Genomic DNA, 16,610 nt, shown 5'->3' with positions numbered 1-16,610 from the left:
AATATGCAGTGTGAGTTCAACCAAGTCAACTGCCTACCGAAACAAATCAAATAAAACAAAATCTGCATATATCCCCATAGCCATCCTAAGCAGCCAGTGTCATTTCTCTTGTTTTAGAGGTGGTAGTAGCAGAGGCTGAGGGTGCCCCACCATATCCCCTTGGCACTTACCAGAGCACTGGAGGGCACTGGAGGTTTGGAGGATGAAGATGTGTCCTTGGTTGCCTATAGCATGCAGTCTACTTAGTAACAAGGGTAGTGTGCAAGAGTAGTGTGTGACTCTGCCTGAGACTATCTCTGGTGGCTGGAGCCTGCTCTACCTGTGCATAGGGCAGGCCAGAGGGACACAGATATGATCCCTGTCCCCCTCCCCAGGGGCAGTCCTCAAACAATGACTGGTGGGAATTGGTGGATCAATATGCCAGCTCCTTTGCCCTGGGGTTAAGGAGATGGGGGATAATTCCAGGACATGTATTTTCCACTGCCTCTGAGTTCCCCAGCAGGATTAAGCCTCTGTTTTGTCACTGGCTTGGCAATGATCTTTCATTGGCTTACTTCCCTTCCTTACCTGCTCCCCTGCTGGGGCTTCCTGGGATCACCTCCCAATTAAAACACCAGCACCAGAACCCCCATCTTAGAGGGTACTTCTATGGGGGAAACAAAACTAAGATGATGGGGAAGCCCAGGCTCAGAAGAGTTAAGCAAATTATCCTGGGTTCAAGTAATTAAGTGGCAGCCAGAACTCAAGTCTGGGGCTTTTGGATTCACAGCCTAACTTCTAAATGCCTACCCTGAGCTGGGAGTGTCTGACTCTCTGGAGTCAAAGGGGACCTCCTGCAAGTCAGGCCCACCTTCAAGTGGATGGCTACGAGTGTGGCTGTGTGGTGGGGAGGAGTCCGCTGCCCTTGGCCTCCCTCAAATGTCAGCAGCTGTGGGAACAGCTGGAAACTGATAACTCAGTTTTTACTTCTTCACAATTAGTGCAAGGCCCAAGAAAGTCATCAAAGGAAAGGTCGGGCCCTCCCCAGAGGCTGCTCCTCCTCTTCTGGGGCTGTGGTGCCCCCAGTGTGGGGTCTCCTCTCTCAGCCTCTCACCCAGGGTTTCTCTGGAAGGGTCAGAGCAGATTCTAGTCCCCTGGGGCTCTGCTTGGAACATGTGCTCATCAGTAAAGGTTGACAGAGAACATACTGCAGGCTCCTCCCCAGGGAAGGGCAAGTACCACCTGGCAGAGTCTCTTCTAGGGCTGAGGGAACAAGCACAGACTGTTCCCAAGGCATGTCCTCCTCGCCTGGCTGGCCCTGCACAGATGAGGCCCTCAGGAGTTGGGAAAAACACTCCCTGGGAGGAGGAGGCAGATGGTTCATGCTGAACTCATGGGAGACCACCCCAGACTCCCAGGACAGCAGGGCCCCCTCCGTCCCGCAGACACGGAGGCAGAGGAGAGCACCTATCTGGCTTTGCTCTGCTATAGTGGGGACACAGAACCCTCCCTGTTTCTCCCGTGGGGCCCAGACTTTTGCTTCCTTTCAGAAACTCAGCCTCACCAGGAATGAGCCAAACACAGACTCCAGGGAGCTCCGATCCCTTGGACTCTCTGAAAGAGGACACAGGAATGTGTTAGGATGCTAGATCTGGCTCAAGATACGCAGGCCAGGATAGTCTCTCCACAGTAGTGTGCAGGTCTGGGGGAAAGATTCTGCTATGGCTGAATGGTTTAGAGGCAAGTGCACCGGCCTTATAGTTGGGTGGGTCTGGGTTCAGGTCCCTGCTCTGACTCTCCCCAAGATCCCTTAGGAAAAAGAAGATAAGGATGTGATGAGGATGCTACCTTTATATAATTGCTAAGTACTTAGTAGGTGCTAAATAAATGGTAAAGCTATTATTAATACCAATTATACCTGGGGAAGTGTAGAACAGCTAGGATAGTATAATCTTATGTATATAAAATTGTATATAGATAGGATGTTTACCAAACATTAATAGTGGTTATCACTGGGTAGTGGGATTTGGGGGTAATTTTTACTTTCTTCTTTTATTTTTCTGGGTGTTCCTTGAATTTTTTTTACAATGCAGGCACACAAGAATAATTGCTCATCTGTAACCTCAATTGGCTCCAGTAAAGGCTGGATTCTTGATGTGCTGAAGTGTGGAAGTCTGGGATTAGGCACTTGAGGGAACCTGAATTACTCTTCATAGCAGAGAGAGAAGAATGTGGGTTCCCAGAGCAACCTGAGAGGAGATGAGACTGGGAAGAAGAAGGGGAGAAGAGGGAGCAAGTTGACAAAATCCCACGTGGTCGGCAACATAATCTTAAATCTCCCACGTGGTCTACTACCTACTCAGATGCTTAGTGTGAGTGATTGTTGTTGTGGAGCATGAAATTGGAGCCACATTTCACATGTTGTGTGGGATCCGACAGAGGCAGCATCTGAACACATATAACCCACAAATGAACAATCCATTCTGTTTTTCCAGGAATCAGCAGAAGTCTTGGAAAGCCTTGTGAGTTCCACAGGACACAGAATTGCTTGAGCTTGAGCCAAATTGTCCCTGTTATCCATTGCTACATTAAAAAAACACTTCAAACTTATTGGCATCAAACAACAATAATCATTTATTATATCTTTCCAGGTTCTGGGGGTTGGCTGGGCTTCACTGGGTGGCTCTTGCATGGGGTCTCTCCTGCAGTTGCAGCTGGAGTCCCAGCAAAGTCTTCCCCGTCCACATGTCTGGTGTCTGGGCTGGAAAGGCTCAGGCAGCTGGAGCTGGAGCAGCTGGGGCTTCTTGCAATTTCTCTCCATCTCTATGTGGTCTCTGCATGGTGCTGGCAGCCGGGCATCTTCAGGGGGCTGGACTTCTTACGTGGCTGTCCATGGCTCCTAAGGTGTGTGTCCTGAGAGAGAGAGCCAGGTGGAAGCTGTGTGGCCTTCCTGACTTGCTTTTTGGAAGTCGCACAGTCAATTATATGCACTCTATCAGTTGGAGCCGTCAAAAGGCCCACCCAGATTCAAGGGGAGATGACACAGCCGCCATCTCTCAGTGGAGGAATTGCAAAGTTCTGGAATGAACATGTGGGATTGAAAATAATGTTGTGGCCTTATTTGGAAAATACAGTCTGCCACAGGACATTTCACAGATGTTGAGGGGCAGGGCAGTCCCCAGCTGATATCTGAGTTACAATCAGGAAAAAATAACAAAACTATTTTCTTAAAAAAAAGACAAAATATTAACTGAAGTAGACTTCAAATCAAATCTAAGATTATTTAGAAGAACATGGACGAACAATAGGGACTTTTATTGTAGCAGATTTACTGGAATTGGCTGTGAAAATCATAATGAAAATGAACAAGCCAGAAAGAAAAATGTTACTCTTTTGTTCAAAACTTTCTGGATGGAGCCAGCAGTGCTGGAAATGGAACAGGAAAAGCCTGGAAGAGGGCCCAAGGGTCAGAAGGGTCAGACCTTGGCTGTTGGCAGGGAAGGCAGGGATCTGCGTGAGAGAGATTGCTGAACTGAGACGTTCAGGGCAGAGCCCGGGATGGGTGCAGGGAGGGACAAACCTCAGCACAGCAGGCACCTGCTGTGTCTACATGTCACCTGCCTCTGCTACACGTGTGTTCCCTCGTGGTGACACCTGGGGGCACAGCCTTGGGGGCCGGGAATCTGTTGCCTTGCTCTGGGCTTCAGTAATTGAGTCCAGGGCTCACAGGCTTGGTCTTCTTTTCATTATGGAATCCCTGGGCTTGGACTTCAGTAACCACCTCCTGCAAACGATGGCCCTTCACTTCAAGGAACTGGCTCCCTCTCTGGGGGCTCTGGCTTGTCACTGACTCTGCATTCTCAAGTCTCTACAGTCAGACCTGGAGTCCCTTAGCATGGGTCTGGAGGGAGCCTGAGCATCATTTGGATTGGAAAGCAGCTCTTGCTCACCACCAGGATCTGATGCGTGGGTAGCAGCTTCTGTCAAGAAGGATCATGAGGTTGCATTTGGGCTCAGAGGGGAAAAGGGCCTCAATCGATGGGCAGTGGAAGGTGGAGTGGTGATACAAGTTTGCAAACACTTCTGAACTCTGTTTTATCTCTGGGCAGCAATTGAGGGTGACCCTCCCAAAGCATGTGGTCATCTCTCCTTTCCTCCCAGATCTCAGGGCTGGCATTCCATGGCCTCCTGTGAGCCACACCCCATTCTCTACTGCTCTCAGTTGGTGACATAGTGGCCAGTTCTTGCTCTGGCTTCCTTTTGGAGATGGAGGGCAGTAGATCGGCAATTCATTCTCTTTAGATGAATTATCTTTAGATGAATCACCCCCTTGATCTTCTTGAAAAGACCTCAGAGATCGTCTAATTTTACCCCTTATTTTGCAAATAAGGAAACTGAGGCTAAGAGAGATAGAAAAGATTTGTTTGCCAGTCTTCCCTTCAGCATCTCAACAAGACTTTGCCAAGGGGCCTGCTTGCGGCATGGCACAAAACCCCCTTCCCACTGCCAATATCCCCCCTCCAGTCTCCTTCCCTGCCATGGCCAGGCCACGTGGAAACTCATGCCAAAGAGTGTCAACTGGGAATGTGTCTTCTTTCTTGAAATACGTTATGGATCAGCAGGCAGCCCCCTCAAGACCCCAGCAATGAAGCTCACTTGAAGCCCGGCACACAGTAACCCAGAAACATATGTGGTGAGCAATAACAGTCATAAATTTTATGAGATTATGTGTTCCTAATGTGAGATTTCAGGCTGATCTGTTTGTTGAGTTATGCCAAACTTCAGCATGATTCAATCAAGTTGTGCTTAATCTTCCCTTATTTACTCTGGGTGGGGGTGAGTCATGGAGTGTGTCTCTAGTCCAGTCTGCTGAACTAATTTACTCCAAGGATTTTGATGGACTGGTGATTTGTTCTCTCCGAATATTCAGTTTATTTGCTTATAGCATTAGACGAGGTCTGGATTACATGCAGTGAACGTCTGTAGCCATGCTAGGGACCAGGACCTCTTTGGAGAGTCCACACTAGAGACAGCGAGCACCTTGTAGGTTTCACAGTTTCCTTTCAGTCAAGGCCAAATCATGCAAAATATTTTGTTACCTGTTGATGAACTCACGGGATTTAATGCTGTGGCCTTTTTATCACAGAGAAAGGCATTTTGGCCAGCTCCCTGCATCTCTGACCCTAGGCGGTGTGGATCTGGAAGAAACAGGGAATATTGCCATCTCCTCCAAAGATGTAAAAGCCTGGAAAATTTGCCCGAGGCTGGGAGCGACTCCAGCTGCCAAGCATCTCCATCTCCCAGTGTCCAATTTTTGGCAGCCTTGGGGGAGATGGGAGCATGCAGATGGAATGCGAGGTCTGTGTCCTCAATGCCTCATCTCAGTGCTCTGAGGAGATGTCAAGACCCCTAGGACTAAGAGCAGTGAGGCGCAGCCTGTAGTCTGATGATGAGAGTTTGGGATCTCCTGCCTTCCATGGGATGGGAGAATTGGGGGTTTTGGCCTTCCATATTTGAGGCTAGAGTGGAAAGGGTTCCTTGATTTCATCTTTGATCATGATGCCCACTGTTCCAATTTGCTCGAGACTGAGGGGTTCTCAGGATGTGGGGCTTTCACAGCTAAAAGGGGGAAAGTTGTGGGAAACTAGGAGAAGTTGGTCACCATAACTTTGATGTTCCTTGACTTTGGCAAGTCATGCCCTAAGATGCATCCAAAGCTTTGGGTAAGAATGGGAGGGTCACTCTTTCCTTCCCAAGTAGCTGCTGCATGGCCTCGGGTCTGGAAACAAAGATTCCCCATCCACCCCAACCATTGTAAGAGTCAAAGTTTTCCTGCTCAGTTTCCCAGACATGTGATGCTCTTCTCTCTCTGCTGAGGGGTGGCAGCAGGTTTTCCTGCCAATGTGGGGCACTGGCATGCTGTTAGCCCACACTAAGAGATAGGGAAGCCCACAGCTTGCTTGGTAGGTTGTATTAGTCCATTCTCACACAGCTATAAAGAGCTACCTGAGACTGGGTTATTTATGAAGAAAAGAGGTTTAATTGACTCACAGTTCCACAGGCTGTGCAGGAAGAATAGTTAGGAGGCCTCAGGAAACTTCCAATCGTGGTAGAAGGTGGAGGGGAAGGTGGCACGTCTTACCATGGTGGAGCAGGAGAGACAGAGAACAAGGGGGCAACTGCCACACACTTTTAAGCCATCAGATCTTGTGAGAGCTCACTCACTATCATGAGAACAGCATGGGAGAAACCACTCCCATGATGCAGTCATCTTCCTCCACGTCCCTCCTTCAACACGTGGGGATTACAATTCAACATGAGATTTGGGTGGGGACACAGAGCCAACCCATATCAGAGATGAACAAGCAGAAGCAGTTTCTGAGGCTGGACATCAGCATTCCTGAAACCTTGATAATCTGAAGCAGTTCTTTTCTTTTCTTTTTATTTCCTTTTCTTTCTCTTCTTTTTTGAGACAAGGTCTCACTCTGTTGCCCAGGCTGGAGTGCAGTGTCGTGATCACAGCTCACTGCAGCCTTGACCTCCTGGGCTGAAGTGATTCTCCCACCTCAGCCTTTCAAGTAGCTGGGACCACAAGCACATGCTATCCACCCCCTCACCCAGCTAATTTTTGTATTTTTTGTAGAGACAGGATTTCACCGTGTTGCCCAGGCTGGTTTTGAACTCCTGGATTCAAACAATCCTTCCACCTCGGCCTCCCAAAGTGCTGGGATTACAAGCATGAGCCACCACGCTTGGTCCAGAAGCAGTTTCAAGCTAATTGTAAGCTGGCAGCAGGTTTTGGATTTATCTGGGGGACAGAGGGATGGGGGACTGTGTGTGCGTGTTTTCTTTCTAGGAGTAAAACTCAGAACACTATTGTGAACTGTTTGGTTATAGGGGTAACGTTCAGATTCTGTTGCACTCTGGTTAAAAGCATGGACCCTGGAGCCAGACTCTGTCATTAATTTGACCTTCAGTAATTAGTGTAACCTCCTTGGGCCTTAGTTTCCTTTTCTATAAAATGGGCACAATAGTGAGGTGGCTTCAAGGATTAAATTAATTAATATTCACAAAGAACTTAGAATACGGCCTGGTAGATAGTAATTACTCAAAAAATCTTACCTATGGTACTAGGATGAAATGGCAGAGTCAAACATGTTAAATTAACTTTGTGCAGTCATATATGAAGTTGCCTTGGTTGTCATCAGAACTGCACACCAGCAGACAGCGTGGCTGCTTGTCACTTCAGCCAGATGTTCTCACTGCATCTCTCATTCTGTCTTGCCACCCGGTCACTGCCTCCCAGGGAGTGGGAGTTTGAGTCTGGACCTAAGTAGAGGCTGTGGAGTTTGACAAAGTTTTATTGAAGGCCTGGATTGGCAGAATATCCATGCAGAAAAGATCACTGGCCACTGGCCACCAGACATGAAAATTCCAGGATCTCAATGGCAGAGGCCCTTCATCAGGGACCACTCCTGGCTGGTCTCCTGCCTACCATGCTGCAGGGCAGACTGCCTCCTCCCAAGCCATGGCGTCAACCACCCCTCTTACCATGAGTCCAGATGCCAACAACCTTCCTTCTTCTTTCAACAGGAAGAAAAGCCTCCACTCTCACCCCATCTCCCAGTCGACACAATAAGCATCTGCAGATACACAATTGCTTTGGATGCTTCTTAGGGCAATATGTTGAATTTCAGCTCTTGTATTATTTTGGATATACATCGCATTAATTTTACGTAAAACATCTTCCCAAATGAGTCCTGAGCAAATAAACTTAACAGCGGATGTTTTTGAAAGCTTACCTTTGGCTTGAGTCTTATAATCCTTGTCTTTATTAATATATCAAAATTTTCTAAAGAAGAATTGGATAGAGTCTCTAATTGAGTTTTTAGTGCCATAATGGCATAAACTCAACTCTCCCATCATGCATTTGACAGTGTTTCAAATTTATGTTTGGTAAATGTGTTTTTAATACACAACATTGCACTGAAGCTGAAAGGCAGTTGTATAGATCTGGATGATACAAAAAAATTCAGTGGTGTCAGAAGAGATTTTTCCTGCACCATTCACTACTAAGATTAAAATATCTAGTCAAGAAAGAGAAAATGCCCTAGAATCATTTCTTAGAATCATCTGTTTCATTCCGTCCTATTTTCCATGCATATTTGCAACATTGCGATATTCAAGGCACTTCAAATTATTTTATTCTTGATTGGTTTTGTAAGTGGTTTACTAACATTGTTTATAATCCTTCCCCAGTTGTGACATTTGCTGGAGAAAAAAGTCCCCAATATGTTTGCATATAGAAATATTTGCATTTTGAGAATCCACAAATCCAACAACAACAACAAAAAAAGTTATCTGTTCTATATCTGTCAGGGGTTGTGTCTCAAACACATCAAGGTTGTAGCCAAAATAATGAATAATAGTTAGCTCTTTTTACCTTATTCAGACTATTTCACTCACTGCATCTGCTACAATTTTAATTAGTTTTGTATTTCATTCTCTAAATAGGTACAATATTATTTAGTGTCAACATTTATATTATGCAGAAACATTCTGCCATAATATTATCAAATTTGGCTGTGGCTTCTGCCAAATGGATAAAATTTCCATTATCATGTGCATGCTCACAAAGTTTTTTGGATGCTCCTCTGAACACTAGATCTTGCTTGCCAAAAATTAAACCATGTAAAATCTGCAGTGAACAACAGCACAATAATTTTTCCTCATTTTTGTAATGTATTTGCAACATTGATAGTTTTTTTTTTAATCAGATGTCAGCTTTTCAATACTGTATTAGTCAGACTAGGTCAGGCAATGCTTCAGTAACAAGCAATGCCAAGACCCCAGCAGTCTGACACAATTGAAGTAGATTTCATATTTGTGCAATACCTGCTGCAGGCCCGGGTAACTTCTAAGGCAGCTTCACTTCATGGCCTGGCTCAGAGATCCATGCAGACAGAGACATCACCACCCTGTGGCTTTGCCATCTGGAACACACAGCCTCCTCAGTCCGTGTGGCAGGCGAGAATAGTGGAGGGTTCTGTACAAACATTGAAATGCTTCAGCTCAGAAATGACAGGATCCCTGCTGCTCACTGCCGCATTGGCTCCACTAGTCATATTTATTCTCTCTATGGCAAGGGGAGTGAGCAGAGATGTGTAATCTTCACACTTGCCTGGAAGAAGAAGAGAACCCAATATAAGTAAGCACCAGACTTCTTTCTTTGCCACAGTAACTTAGTATTTGTTGATGTGCTCTTCACTTTCTTCATGTGTACAAAGACTATGTGATAAATGCTGCAAATGCTTTGCAGTCATTTCTCAATTTTTATTCTTCTTATCCCCAAAGAATTGGAAATAAAGAATCCTTTGAGGATGAATAAAGTAAACACAATCTACCAATATTTTTTTCACTATTTGGAAGAATTCATGTGTAACAAATTTGCTAAAACTTTCTATTTCTGTTTTATTTTATTTTGTTTTTTTTTCTGGAGATGGGGTCTTGCTGTGTTGCCCAAGCTGGTCTCAAATTCCTGACCTTACAGGATCCTCCTGCCTTGGCCTCCAAAACTGCTGGCATGACAGGTGTGAGCCGCTGTGCCTGGCTGAAAACTTCCTATTTCTAATGTCTTTTGGAAAGTTACAATCTCTCGTTTGAGTTTAAAAAAAAAATGCAATCAGAGTACCCTTGGATGTAATATTAAAATTACATAGTCTTTCTGGCTCCAACCACATTGTCTCCATAAGACCTCTAGCCTTTCATCTTTCTCCTAAATATTTCTGGAAGTCCCTGAGATGGTTTTAAGAGTGCTTCTCTAGCCACTTCTCCGGGCTCCTATTTGCTACATTCTCTTCCTGCTTTGGCTCCTCCTGCTACTTGAGAGTACTGAGACCACAGCAGTATCTCCCAAGACACAACCTTATCCTGCTGCTCACTCCACCCCCATCCCTTCCTGTCTCCATCCACCAACTGACTGGTACCACTAAAGCCTTGTACTCCAATATCCCAAGAAATGGCAGACAAATAGCTCTCTTAGTGCTCAGCCTCTGCAGTGGCTAGTTAGTACTACATAATAAATGACTCAAAAATTCAGTGGCTTAAAACAATAAGCATTTATTTTGCTTATGATTCTGTAGGTTGACAATTCAGGCTGGAATTAGATGGGCTTCCTCTTGTATCTGTGGCCAGCCATGGGTCAACTTTGCTGACCTTGACTGGATTCATTCACCTGCCTGGGGTCTCTGTTGGGAGGTAACTGGGCTAACCAGCTCTGGCTCCCCAGTCTGCTGGAGGATAAGAGACCTCTATATCCTCTTATCTTCCAGTAGGCTGGAGAGCCAGAGCTGGTAATAAAAGTCCTCTTATCCTCTAGTAGACTAGCTCAGGCTTGTTCAGATGGATGGGGCAGGAATCCCAAGCAAAGGGCAGAGGCGTGTGAGGCCTCTTAAGGCCTGGGCTCAGAACTGGCAAACATCACTTGTATTAGATTCTATTGGCCTTATTACACTGAAAGTTACAGGATCAGCCCAAAGTCAAAGAGATGAGGAGTCCACCTCTTGATAGGAGGAGCTCTAAAGTCACATCGCAAAGGGTATGGACACAAGGAGGAGTGAAGGACTGTTGCCATATCTGTACCATTCCACAGCCTCTCCTTGGAATTGAGGTGGCGATCCATAGGAATTGGGCTGAGGACATTGGAAAGACAGGCCCGGGCTCACTCTTAGTCATCCCTAACTCTGGTACTGGTCTGTAGACCTTGACCATGTTCAGACATGCCAGTACCCTGGCAGTGAGCTTAGTCCAAGTTCAACTAAGCCCCAAGAATGTGTGACTGCTAAAGTTGACCTGGGAAGGGGGCAAGGGACCTTTCAAGAAGCCTCCTGAGTGCTCTCTCCTTCCTAGCCTCCTGCATATTAGTGTCACTTCCTAGAACTGTCAGAGGCAAGTAAGTTGCCCTTGGGTGAACTCCCCCTCAGAGGGAAATGGCTGCAATCTTTTTCAATTAGCAATAATCGTGCCTCGGATAAACCTCATTGGCTATGATACTGCCACTGCGCAAAGCTAATGGCTGCAATCTTTGTCTCCTGAGTGTCACTAAGCGAGGGAGGGAGGGAAGAAGAGAGGCCTATCTGAGTGCTAGGTTCTGCCTCCCTTTCTGAACTGAAGGGGGGATCCACGATATAGCTGAATAACAGGCAAGGGTCATAGTGATGTTTTTCTGTGTGCCAGCTGAAGTGGTTTCTGTGCCTACCTTTCAGTGCCAACCCACGAAGAGGTACTTGGCTTCATGGACAGGAGTAGGAGTGGAAAGCCCCCCTCAAGTGGACACGATGACCCTACTCAGGAGATGAGTCCTAATTCCAAGTCAGATTGGAAGGAGTAGAAACCAGTATCATGTTTCCTCAAGTGACATCAGGCCTCCAGTTTCTCTAGGGGTCCCTGGACCCCAAGGGCAGGCATTAGCCACTGATGGGGCAGTCTGAGAAAAGAGGGCCTGCTGGGAATGTCCTAGACTGGGAGCTCCTAGGGCATGGGGTCCCAGAGGACACTGAAATTCTCAAAACTTCTTTTCATCTTGGTATAACACTCAACAGAAGATAAAAATGGGAACAATTCATCTCGGTTTCGGTGGGAGGGGAGCCCAGAGGATCCCCAAGTCAATGCTGCCTGGGCTGGGCTTTTCTGATGAGGGGCCTCATGCTACCTTTCTTCCTCACTAATATGGGGTATTGTTTAGGATGAAATATGGAAACAGGTGTAGAAGCAGTTTTAGAAATAGGAAGCATTCCATGAATACAGTGTTTTTGTCATCTATTTGTTCATTTATGACTTGACTACTTCCAAACAGAATTTGAGGCAGCGTAAAAGATTAATAGGATGAAAATAAGTCCCCAAATGACTATCACAGAACTGCAAGAGAAAATCAAGTAATAAAAGGCATGGGAAGAGTCAAATTATATTTTTTTAAAAAAACAGACTCAGAAAGGTTTCTTTTATTGAGTATAACATTTGGTTCTTGGGGGATAAGAGGAGAGATAGACAGGTATGGAGATGACTAATGTTTACTAAACACTTCCTGTGTGTCAGACACTGCAATTAGATTGTGTGAACTAAATCATGTTTTCTGAGTTTTTCAGTAACCAGGGTAAAAAGGGGGAACTATCAGTTTCATAAAATAAACCTGTAGAAATTCATCAGGAAACTACCTTTACCTGACTTTGAGTTCTAAGATGAGTCTTTAGGCACATCTTCAGAGGCACATATTGAAGAATGTCCTCTAAAACCATTCTATTGTGTCCCGGTTCTAGTTAAGATGGAGTAAGCACACTCTACCCTGTCTCTCCCAGTGAAATGCAGCTAAAAACCTGGAAAGACTGCACAAGACACTATGCAAGGACGCTGAAGAGCAAACAGTAATAGGCAGATTGGGGAAGAAAGACACAAATTCGGTGTACCATTAAACTGGTGGTGAGTTTACTTTTTCCCTCCAGCTTGGACTTGAAGGTGGGTACAGTTGTGGGAGGTGCACAGCAGAGTAGGGTGACCAAAGCCCAGCTTTCTGACCAGAGAACTGCAAAGGGGAGCCCCAAGGAGTGGACAGGTAACAGAGAGATCATGGAGAAGGAGACTCATGGGAATTGACCACATAAAGGTGTTTATGAGCTGCAGGTCTCATCCCTGAGCTGCACATGTGTGGATCTGATCCCCAACAGCAGAGAAGCACTAACAGATAGACCATTGCCCAGGTCCCGGACTAGCCACTAGGGGAAGCACATAGGGGCAGAACTGAATAGCACTGCAAAGACTTTGAATTTGAGAACAGAATTGACACTGGAACTACAGCCCACAGAAGGCAGGTTGGAAAGTGAGGCCTGAGCTTAACCAGGTTCATTGCCTGCTAAGACAAAAATAGCAACATCCTTCATAGAATTTCAGCAAGACACAAAGTCTCATAGTCTAATAATCAAAATGTCCAGGATACAATTCAAAATTACTTGGCACATAAAAAAAACAGACAAACCTCAACTTGCATGGGAAAAAGCGGTCAATGGATGCCAATGCTTAGATGACACAGAGTTAGAATTATCTGACAAACAGTTCAGAGCAGCTATAATAAAAATAATCCAAAAGTAACGGCGAATTTGCTTCACATGAACAGAAAGAATAGAAGGCCTTAACAAGGAAATAGAAAATATAAAGAGAACAAAATGGAAATTTTAGAATGTAGAAATGTAATCATAACCAAAATAAAACACATGGGATGGACTCACTAGCAAAACTGAGTGACAGAGGAAAGAGTCAATGAACTTAAGGATAAATAAATAACCATGACCTAATCTAAAAAACAGAGAAAAAAACCATAGTGAATACAGATTTAGAGACCTATCACACAGCACCAAAAAGTCTGACATTTAAGTCATTGGAGACCCAGAAAGAAAAGAGACCAAGTGCATTGCTGGAAAAAACAAAAAACAAAAAAAAACTTGAAGAAATAATGCCTGAAAAATTATCAAATTTGGTGAAAGACATAAACCCACAGATTCAAGAAATTGAATGAATCCCAAACAGAATCAACCCAAAGAAATCCATACCCAACCACTTCATAATCAAATGGCTAAAAACTAAAGACAGAGAAAATCTTGAAAATAATTAGAGAAAAACAACATATTACTTGTAGTGGTATAATTCCAATGCTTGAGGACTTCTCATCAGAAACCCTGGAGGCAAAAAGAAAGTGGCACAACATTTTTCAAGTGCTGAAAGAAAAGACCTGTCATTCCAGAATTCTATATCCAATGAAAATATGCTTCAGGAATGAAGGTTAAAATAAAAACATTCTGTGAATCAGAATAAAGAAAACTAAGAGAATTTGTTGCCAGTGGACATGCTCAAAAAGAATTGCTAAGGAAGTTCTTCAGACAGATGAAAAATGATGCCAGATGAAAACTTGGAATATTGAGAATGGAGGAAAAGCAACAGAAATGGTAAATGACTGGAAACAGTTTATTGAAAATGCAAAGGTATTCCAATTTTGGCTAATTTTACATCAGCCCTGAGGGTACTCCAAGGGCATATGTTAACCGCAGTTCTAAAACTCAATGCTATGGGGAAAGGGGGGCTCATGCAGAAAGTGAGATCATGTCAAATCACATCCCTCCTCTGCTCAGTGATATCCCATCTCATGGACACTTCATAGTTTAGCTGTCCGGCTCTTCTGCCTCCTTCTGGTGGCTTTGGCTCATTTGGGGAGGCAACCATTCCTCTTCCTGTCTCTAACATATAATCCAAATAGAAGCTTCATCTCACTTCCTGGCTTTGGTGGTTGGTCTGGGGGTGGGCACTAGATCAAGCCAGACCAATCAGAGTTCTCTAGGACTCTTGAATTGGAACTAACCAGGGAGATACGTGGCAGGAAGCTGTCCACAGGTATGCTTGCTGTCACATGTAAAGGGTTGTCTGCATGCAGTCATAGGGAATGAGAGGACAGCCAGTCCTCCCTGGTAGCAGTCATCCTTCAGGGCTAGCACCACCCATGCCCTTCCTGTAATTTGACTATGTGAACTTGTTAATTTATCTTCAATTAAGCTACACTGAGTTGTGTTTTCGTGACTGTTAAAAGAGTTCTGAATAATTTTTTATTTGAAGCTTTAGCTATCTTGTAATTAAGCATTGTGCTAGAATCTGGTGGAGGGGAGAATAGATAAAGAACAGAGAGTCCCTCTTGTCAAGAGTCCTTCAGTTTAGTTGGGAGAAAATTTACCCAGAAATGTCATTTCAGAGTGCCAAGTGAGCATTACAGACAATATGGGCTATGAAAAGAAAAGGGAAAAAATTGTTGTGGGCTGAAGTGATTCAAAATGTTTTCATGGAGAAAGTGAAACAGGCTGGAGGTAGAAGGAAAGGTGAGACATCCATAGGATGACAAGAGAGAGGAGAATATTCTGAGTAAGGGGAAATCACTTGAACAAAGGCAGACAATCAGCCATGCTTGAGAGAATCATGGAGCTCGGTCATGGGAGATGGCTTATATGGTTTATAAAGTGCTCTCTTATTCATCATCTCATATTTTCACAATGACTTAACAAAGTGGTATATTATGATGTTCCCACTTCACAGATGGTTCTGAGCCATTCAATGACTTTCTCAGGAACATTAGTAAGTGGCAGATCTAGAACTTAAATTAAATGTTTTTGTTCAAGTGAAAGACATTGAATGTCAGGTCAGAAAGTAAATTTTTCATTATAATGGCAAAGGACATCAGCTAATATTTGACAACAATTTCTTAATATTGTCAACTAGTCAATCAGCAAATTATCTAGTCTTTTAAAATTTTTTGACATGTTTGAATCAAGATCAAAACAAGGTTCACAAATTGAATTTAGTTGGTAAGTCCTCCAAGTTTCTTTTAAAATCTCTGGATTCCCTTCCCTTTTTTTCTTGCAATTTATTTGAAATATTCTGGATTTTACAGACTTCATCCCAATAGTGTCAATTACATATTCTTTTATCTCTTGTATTTCCTGGAAACCATGGTTAGATCTTGGGGCTTGATTAGATTCAGATTCATTTTTAGAAGAATACTTCATAAGCGGTGGTGTGTGCTGCCAAATACATCACATTAGAAGACATGCAATGTTTGGTCATCTCTCTTTTCGTCATCTTAACATTGATCATTGAGTTCAAGTATTGTCAGCTTGATCCATTCATTATGAAGTCTCCCATCAGTTATTCACCTAAGGGTTTTAGCAGCCACTGATATCATTGCCTAGTTCCATTATAACAGTGGGAGCTACAATATGATGACACCTAATTCTATCTCTTTCTTCATTTATAGGCTAGAATTCTCCCATAAAGACCATTTGCACATCAACTATTTGGCTACGTGAAAAGGTAAAATAGATGCTTATTTCTTTCTCTTTATTTGTAAGTTTTCAGAATACTGAAGTAGTTATCTAGCATATTCCAAAGGTAACTGATTAGTTTGTTTTATTATTATTATGGACTCATGTATTTTAATATTTTTGATATGTTTCAATGCATTGCAGTTACTGTCCATTTCAGTGCTCAAATTGTCCCATTTTGGTCAATGGGAACCCCTTCAAGTTGGTTTCTGGGTCATTATGATATGATTGCCATAGTCTTTGCTATCTTTCTTGGTTTCCAGACTTATCTTGAATATTCCTGCTCCGTAGCTGACAAAAAAAAAAAAAAAAAAGGCCATTTTACAAAGAGCTCTGGTTTCTTTTCCTGGGAAGTAGTATTTAGAGACAACAATCTGGGCCCTGGGGTGCTCATTGTTACTAGGTAGGTTGTTGTCTCTAGGTCTTTTTTTTTTTTTTTTTTTTTTTGAGATGGAGTTTCGCTCTTATTTCCCAGGCTGGAGTGCAATGGCACAATCTCCACAACCTCTGCCTCCGAAGTTCAAGCGATTGTCTTGCCTCAGCCTCCTGAGTAGCTGGGATTACAGGCATGCACCATCATGCCTGGCTAATTTTGTATTTTTACTAGAGATGGGGTTTCTCCATGTTGGTCAGGCTGGTCTCAAACTCCCAACCTCAGGTGATCCGCCTGCCTTGGCCTCCCAAAGTGCCGGGGTTACAGGTGTAAGCCACCATGCCCAGTGT

General features: G+C 44.1%; 1 protein-coding gene and 1 non-coding gene across 3 annotated transcripts in view; one reads left to right on the top strand and one right to left on the bottom strand.

Moving 5' to 3' along the window:
* The window catches only part of STK3 (serine/threonine kinase 3), a 427,140-nt gene extending 411,290 nt beyond the window's left edge, over positions 1–15,850 (top strand). Inside the window, exons 12-13 of one of the 2 annotated variants that reach the window (XR_009214836.1) lie at positions 6,623–6,759; positions 15,821–15,849. The gene's annotated coding sequence lies outside the window, so the exon portion shown is untranslated. Of the gene's footprint in view, positions 1–6,622; positions 6,760–15,820 lie in introns of both variants that reach the window. The other variant, XM_058443993.1, reaches the window with a different exon arrangement.
* On the bottom strand, positions 10,905–11,048 carry LOC116814063 (U4 spliceosomal RNA). Its single transcript, XR_009215055.1, has one exon. It is a non-coding gene; the product is annotated as a U4 spliceosomal RNA (small nuclear RNA).
* Positions 15,851–16,610: the final 760 nt, after the last annotated feature.

The sequence above is a fragment of the Hylobates moloch genome, unplaced genomic scaffold (assembly GCF_009828535.3).
Source record: "Hylobates moloch isolate HMO894 unplaced genomic scaffold, HMol_V3 SCAFFOLD_9, whole genome shotgun sequence".
Taxonomy (NCBI): domain Eukaryota; kingdom Metazoa; phylum Chordata; class Mammalia; order Primates; family Hylobatidae; genus Hylobates; species Hylobates moloch.
The sequence above is the reverse complement of the archived record's forward strand: the minus strand, read 5'-3'. Positions and strand labels throughout refer to the sequence as shown.